This window comes from Rhinopithecus bieti, unplaced genomic scaffold (assembly GCF_001698545.2).
Source record: "Rhinopithecus bieti isolate Rb0 unplaced genomic scaffold, ASM169854v2 scaffold_26504, whole genome shotgun sequence".
NCBI classification, from domain to species: domain Eukaryota; kingdom Metazoa; phylum Chordata; class Mammalia; order Primates; family Cercopithecidae; genus Rhinopithecus; species Rhinopithecus bieti.
In genome coordinates this window covers 1,382,680-1,390,158 of record NW_016812891.1, presented here as the reverse complement: position 1 = coordinate 1,390,158, position 7,479 = coordinate 1,382,680, and the positions used below count along the sequence as shown (strand labels likewise).

Sequence of the window (7,479 nt, the reverse complement as noted above, 5' to 3'; positions counted from 1 at the left end):
GGGTGCCAAGGATGTGTAACGTTGCTCCCCATTGACTGACCCAATTGCAACCTGTTTTGCACAGCGGTCTATGCTAGTCCTTAAAATGTTCACTAGAGGGTGCACTATTTCTTTCCAAATTATTGAAGATGACTCCTAAATTAAACAGTAATATTAAAGGTAATCTATTCAAATGCTCCACTATATTAAGTTGTCAACATTAGATTTCAAGAAAAATAATAGCCAGAAAAGTCATATTTAGTGAGTCTACTGGACAAAAATGGAAGTAGCAGCAACTATCTACCGTTAGTCCAGTGTCAGGATAATTTCTTCATCTGGAATTCTCAACCTTAGGATGAATGTGACTGGCACCATATGCACTATGGTTTGTCTGTGCTTTCTGCACACACACACACACACACATACATATACACACATGCACACACACACTCCCCACTACAGCCAAGGTTCTTGGAGAAAAGATGGAGGGGAAGAGATGCACCTCAGGATAGTAACCAGACAGAATAACTATGACGTGCTGTGCAAAAACCAAAGAAGCTTGGCCCTTTTTATAGTAGCGCTCGTCTCTTTGCTGCTATATCAGAGGAGGGTCGTTCTTTCCATGAGCTTGTTAACTCAAAGGCAGGCTTCCTTGTCAATGAAGAATCAGTAGGGGAAGCTGTTAACTGTCAGCTTATGGCCAATGCAAAAGTGGAGGTTTTAACGTCAGATCAGAGTCACCTGTTACCCCATGCAAACTTTCATAAGGAGAGCGGGAAAGGGCAAATCCAAAGCTGGACATCTGAGATTATTGATATTCATTATTAAGTAAATGAACAAAAACTTTTTCCCAATAGCAATTTTAGTATAATCCTCACAATATCACTCATTCCATATATTTTCTTCAACTGAAAATGCATACTTGTGTTTAATACAATTGTCTTTCCATAGCCTCTCAGCACACTCCAAGACACCTGTTTTTTTTTGTTGCTAGAGTGTGTGCGTGTGTGTGTGTGCATGCGTGTGTGTGTGTGTGTGTGTATACATATATGAAACCAAGACTCCTGTTTAAACTCAACCTGTTTCACATTGTGGTAATAGTTGACTTTCATTTGTCACCACTTGTTCATTTTTCTAAGGCTGACCTCTTTTCACTTCTTAACACTACCCCAGAAATTTCTGAAAGTATCATCATCACTCCCATTCAGCTAAGATGTTCCAGAACTATCTTGTTCTTCCTGCCCAAGTTAAGCAGTTGCTCCCCTCAAGGGAGAGCTGGTTCATTTTGGGGAATGATAGTACATAGCCCTGAAATCTGGGTGCTTGTCTGCATTTTATATCATTCTACACCACTACTGGCAATAAACTGCCTCATATTAGAAACCATGTGTTTTTAGTAACATAAGAGTAGACTTTCAAATTCAGTCCTTCAGCTATCAATGTGGAGTAACTGGTGCTCACCAGGATTGGGTCATGATGGTGAGTGTTTATTGCAAAGCATGTTGACCTCCAGTGCGTATTGATGTCACTGCTCTCCTAGGTGACAGCAAAGTGGGCTGAAATTCAGAAAATGGTTCCCCTAATATGGCACAAGTCCATAACGTGACCACAGCTACACATAGCCAAATGCAGGCTTACTTTTTGTTGGTTTTTTACATTATCAAGTACAGCATTAAAAAGAAATTATTAACACACTCTGGCAAAATGGGCCTTGGCTGTTAGTCTCTGTTAACAAAGAAGCTATTCAATAAGGTGAAGTCCATTAGATTCACTGTTCTTGCTAATACTGCCCTATGGAATGTAATACATATTCTCTACAGATGACCAATGTATGGAGGGGTCCTGTGTTTGCTTTGACTTTCCTTTGTCCTAAGTAAGAACTTTTATTGAAGTTCTCTTAATTTTTTTTCCACCTGTTATACATCAGTGATGAATGTAGTAACTAACCTTATTTCACCTATGGTTTACAGACAAGCCCTTTTCTTTGAAAAAGAAAATACCTTTTTTAAAGCTGTTTTGAAATTATTTCTCTTACTTTATCCCAAAGAGTCTATTTTTGAAGGTGGTCTCAAGTTATTTAGCTATTCTAAAATTGAACATTCTTAGCATTTTAACCAAGCAAGGTCATGACTGGAAAAGCTGCTACTTTCTGGCAAGGGTCAATAGGAATCAGAATTAATTGGCACATTTTCAGTGCGGTAAATTGAAAACTTTAATCAGGGACTGAAAGTTTGATCATTTCCAATAGTAGAACGGTCAAGGGGGAAAAGAGGTGTGCTCTTCATAGGCCTCTTAACTGCATTATTAATGATGGGAGAAGATATTACACTCTTATAAAAGTTTCCTTGTGGACTTCATTTAGAATTATTTCCCTTAATCTATTTGGATATTCAGGGGGAGTCCTGCCTAGGGTGAATATTGACTTCAATGCCTATAAAAGTTCTGAATGACTCTGTTTTTGGGGTTCTCAGCCCAGGCAACTTAACAGCATAGTAACAGCTTTTAGGATAAACAAATTCAGCCCATTAGGCTTATGAAACTGGTCCATGCCCATGAGGTCATCTACTCTTGAGACCCCCCCGCAACAAAGTTTTCACACCTCTGTAGAGCAGAGGCCTTAATACAAATGTTTGCAGAAACCAGAGACCAATAAATATGGCTTCCATTGACTGGTGATAGACAACGGGGAAGGGAGCTGCAAAGCATTGCTCCACATCTGTCTCACCTCCTGGTTTCCACCATACCAGACCTTAGGTGGTCAAATCTTCCCATTTCTCAAGAGAAGCTGGTGGATTTATAAGTTCACTTATTGTAGGCATGTCAGATGGGTAGAATGGGATTAATCATGCCATCATGACACATTATCTGTTTCTTATTTTATTTTATTTTTATCTCCATCCTGTACAATCCAATTTCTCTTCCCCGCTGACCTAAAGTATTTCATATTTGTACCTTCAACTCCCCTTCCATATGTTTATTTATATATGTGTGTGAATGTCTTTAAAATATAAACATTACTATTTGTGTACATGTAATTTACAGAAATAGTACTAGACTACAAAAATTATGTTATTGAGATCTGTCCATGTGGCTAAATAACTACTTTGTTCATTTCTTGTGACTGCTGTATTATCTAAATTTAGCCTAATTATCCCCTGGTTCTTTGCTAGCACAAATAATGCTGCGATAAACATTCTCATAAATATCTCTGGTGCACACTTGTAAGAATTTCTATAGTGTTTAGGGTCTACAGAGTAATGAATCAATTCCACTAAGTACTGCTTAATTGCTTTCCAAGGTGACCATACCAGTCCATATCTCCCAGCGTACGCGATGTTTCCCATCTCCCCACAGTCCCACCAGCATTTGATATGCAATGTTCTAATTTTTTGCACTTCAGTAATCAGTATCTCAGAGTTTTAACATGTATTTTGTTGATTAAAATGAAGTTAAATAATTCATCTTTGCATGTCATTTTTAGCCATTAGGGTATGTCTTAATCATAATCCTTGACTCCTGTTTTTTTCTTATTTACCAAACTTTATTTTATTATGCTAAATATTCATTCTTTGTTGGTGATAAATACACTATAGATCTTCTCTGAAACTGTCACTTATCGTAAGTTTTGTTTTCGTTTTCTCCAAGTGAAACCCCATTCCTAAATTTTGTTCGCGGTGTTTTTGATTGTCCTTTATTAAGCACTGACTGGAAAGCTAAAATGCCACCTTTCCAGACTCTAGAAAGTGAAGGTAGCCAGGTAACAGCTCATTTTGATGTAATGAAATATATTAATTTTTCTCTTTATAGTTTATAATTGAAGGATTTATTATTTATTTATGGTCCAAGGTCACTCTATCTGATGGATTTATTTTAGAATCTTTGTACATGCCCAATCACAAAGAAAAGTTTCTGTATTTTCTTCTACTAGCTTTACAGTTTTAGCTTTCAATCTTAATTTTTTTTTTTTTTTTTTATTGAGGCGGAGTCTCGCTCTGTCGCCCGGACTGAAGTGCAGTGGCCAGATCTCAGCTCACTGCAAGCTCCGCCTCCCGGGTTTACGCCATTCTCCTGCCTCAGCCTCCTGAGTAGCTGGGACTACAGGCGCCCGCCACCTCGCCCGGCTAGTTTTTTGTATTTTTTAGTAGAGACGGGGTTTCACCGTGTTAGCCAGGGTGGTCTCGATCTCCTGACCTCGTGATCCGCCCGTCTCGGCCTCCCAAAGTGCTGGGATTACAGGCTTGAGCCACCGCGCCCGGCCGAATTTTAATTTTTTAATCTACCTACTTATCTAACTTAATTTTTCCTCCTATTCCATGCTTTATATTCTGTCCAAGTCTCCCAACACAATTTCTTAAGTGACTCATTCATTTTCCAAAGATCAAATACTAAGTGTATTTATGTGTATTTTTTTCATTTCTATTGCTTTGAATAATAACTTAAACTCAGATAAATTTTTGCCCCCTTCCTACTCCTCATTTTCTAAATTAGCTTAGCTATTTATACACATTCATTCACCTATGATCATCTGGAAATCAGCTAGTGAAGATGCAAAAGCAAAAAAAAAGGTTTACTGGGATTTTAATTCAACTGCCTTAAATATTTAAAATATTAAATTATCCCATCCGCGAACATGATTTATGTCCAATTTTTTTATGTTTCTTTTATATGCCTTACTTATATAAGTATGATGCACTTAACGGTAATTCCTAGATAAGTTACAGATTTTGTAACTGGACATTGGCATTAAAACTCAAAAGCATTTGAAATCACTTTTTCGCCTCCTTCCACAATGGAGCCCAGTTTCGGCCAAAGACACAGAAGGTCTCTGTGAAGGGGCTTTCTTCCTCACCTCACATCCTCAAAAGCAAAGCTCGATGAGAAGGAACCCGCTGAAATCCACCGGACGTTGAAGCCTTTTTATCAGTAATCTTTATAACTGACGCACTCAGCAAAATCCGGACACTGAGATCTCTTCATCTCAGTTTCTTCAGTCGAAGACTCTCAAGGGAAAGAAGTGAAGGGGAAAATGTATAGAAACATCAGCCAACAGCAATGTTTGTATCTTATTTGGATTTCAATTCAAACGTACACACTGAATAAACAATGTGTAAGGCAATTTAGGAAATGTGAACACTTGGATGTTTGCTATTATTAAGAAACTATATTTTTAGATGTGATAATACTTTGGTTATTTTTAAAGGATTTGGTTCTCTAAGAGATACATGCGGTAAATATGTATAGATGAAATGATACGGGAACCGCTCAGAAGGCGGCGGGGAAGACGGTGAAGGCTGCAGCCCGCCGACCCATCCGGGCTCTAATCCGCTGTCTCCGGGTCCCCAGGCGCCCAGACCATGAACCTCTGCCCCGCGGTGTACGACGCCGCCCGCGACGGTAAGCTGCAGCTGCTCCAGAAGCTGTTCACCGGCCGGAGCCCGGAAGAGTTGGATGAGCTGACAGGCGACGTGGCCAGCGCGGGGGGCGCCGCTGCTCATCCACCTGCTCTAATTGTTGGAGAAAGCCGAGTGCACCCCCAGCACGCTCCGGCCACCTGGACGCACTAGGATACCCGGTGAACCGGTGCAGCGCCAGGGTGGAGGCTGGTGGCTAGGGGCACTTCGATGGCGAGACCATCGAGGGCTCGCCACCGCTGTGGGCCGCCTCTGCGGCCAGCCATCTGGACGTGGTGCGGAGCCTGCTGCGCCACAGGGCCTCGGCGAACCGCGGCACTGCCACATGTGCCTCATGATCTCGTGCTACAAGCGCCACCGAGAGATCGCCAGCTACCTGCTGGAGCAGTGCGCCCAAGTGAACCGGCACAGAGCCAGTGGCAACACTACCCTACAAGACTGAGCCGTGTCCGGCAGCCTGGAGAGCCTGCAGCTGCTGCTGGGGTACCAGACCTTCATGGAATTACCTTCGCAGGACCCCGCTGCTGGCGCCAGCGTGACGGGCCACACTAGCATAGTGGAGTGCCTCATCCAGGAGCAGCCCAGCCAGGAGCAGGACGCGGGGAGAGAGGCCCAACCAGGGCTACCCCAAGAAGGCCCTCCACCAACCCGGGGTGCACGCAGCCTCATGGACTCCATGCTGCAGCTCCTCCGCGGAGGAACCACTGAACGGGGAATCTTACGAAAGCTGCTGTTCCACCAGCCCGGAAGCTGTGATGGAAACCTTGGGATTTCTGGGAGCCACGTATTTGGAAAAGAAGCAAGATCTGCTTGGGATCCTTAAACACTGGAGACGAGCCATGGAGTCACCTGCCCAAACCAGAACCCCAGAAGCTGGTCTTGGACTATAGCTATTCCAGGGAGGTCCACACCACCGAGGAGTTGGAAGCACTGATGAGCCACCAGGATGAGATGCGCATACAGGCCCTGTTCATCTGTTAGCGAATTCTCTGAGCCTCTCACCCCTACACTTCCTGTTACATCCGTTGCTGGGGCACGGTGTAGACGAACTGCGGCAATTTCCAGCGCTGCATCCGCTTGCGGAAGTGGGACCTGGACGTGCAGCAGGTCAGCCAGCCTCTGAGCCCCATGACCGCCAGCAGCTTCCTCTCCTTCGCGGAACTCTTTCCTTACGTGCTGCAGGACCGGGCGGTCAAAGGCAGCTTGGGCATACAAATCGGCTTTGCAGACCTCATGGTGGTTCTCATGGAAGGGGTCTGGCAAATGGAACGTTTCCCGGACACAAGGAGCTGCAGCTGCCCAAGGAGCCTGAAGACGCGGCCCAGTTCACCAAGGCGCTGGACATCATCCTCCACCTGCTCTATCTGTTGGAGAAAGTGGAGTGCACCCCTAGCCAGGAGCACCTGAAGCACCAGACCGTCGACCACCTGCTCAAGTGTGCACCCAGAGGCAAGAACGGCTTCACCCCTCTGCACATGGCTGTGGTCAAGGACACCACAAATGTGTACCACAAATGGAGGCAGATTCACCTCCCTGCACGAGGTCAAAGTGCTGCTCAACTGCGGGCCAACCCAGAGAGCAGGTCCTTTGACAACAACACCCGGCTGCACATGGCAGCCCAGAACAACTGCCTGACAATCATGAACCCCCTGATCCAAGCAGGGGCCCACACAGATGCCACCACAACGCCTTTAGGAAGATGGCCTATGAGCTGCTGGAGGACAAGCTGCTGGCCAGGGGCACCACGCAGCCCTTCAACTGTATGACCCTGCAGTGCCCTGCAGCCCGGGCCCTGGACAAGAACAAGATCCCCTACAAAGGCTTCATCCTGGAAGAGCTGGAGGCTTTCATCCAACTGCACTGACTTGCCCAGAGTGTTTTCACCCTCCCCTCTTCCCTCTCCTGCTGAAGGGAGAAATGAGTTTTTTATATATATATTTCAAGTTGAAGAAATGCCTCTTTGTTTGTTTGTTTAAAGAAAGTTGTTGGCGGGGCGCGGTGGCTCAAGCCTGTAATCCCAGCACTTTGGGAGGCCGAGACGGGCGGATCACGAGGTCAGGAGATCGAGACCATCCTGGCTAACACGGTG

General features: G+C 44.5%; 1 pseudogene; it reads left to right on the top strand.

Moving 5' to 3' along the window:
- The first annotated feature begins 5,333 nt into the window (after positions 1 to 5,333).
- LOC108512038 (protein fem-1 homolog A-like) lies at positions 5,334 to 7,254 on the top strand (annotated as a pseudogene).
- The last annotated feature ends 225 nt before the right edge of the window (positions 7,255 to 7,479 follow it).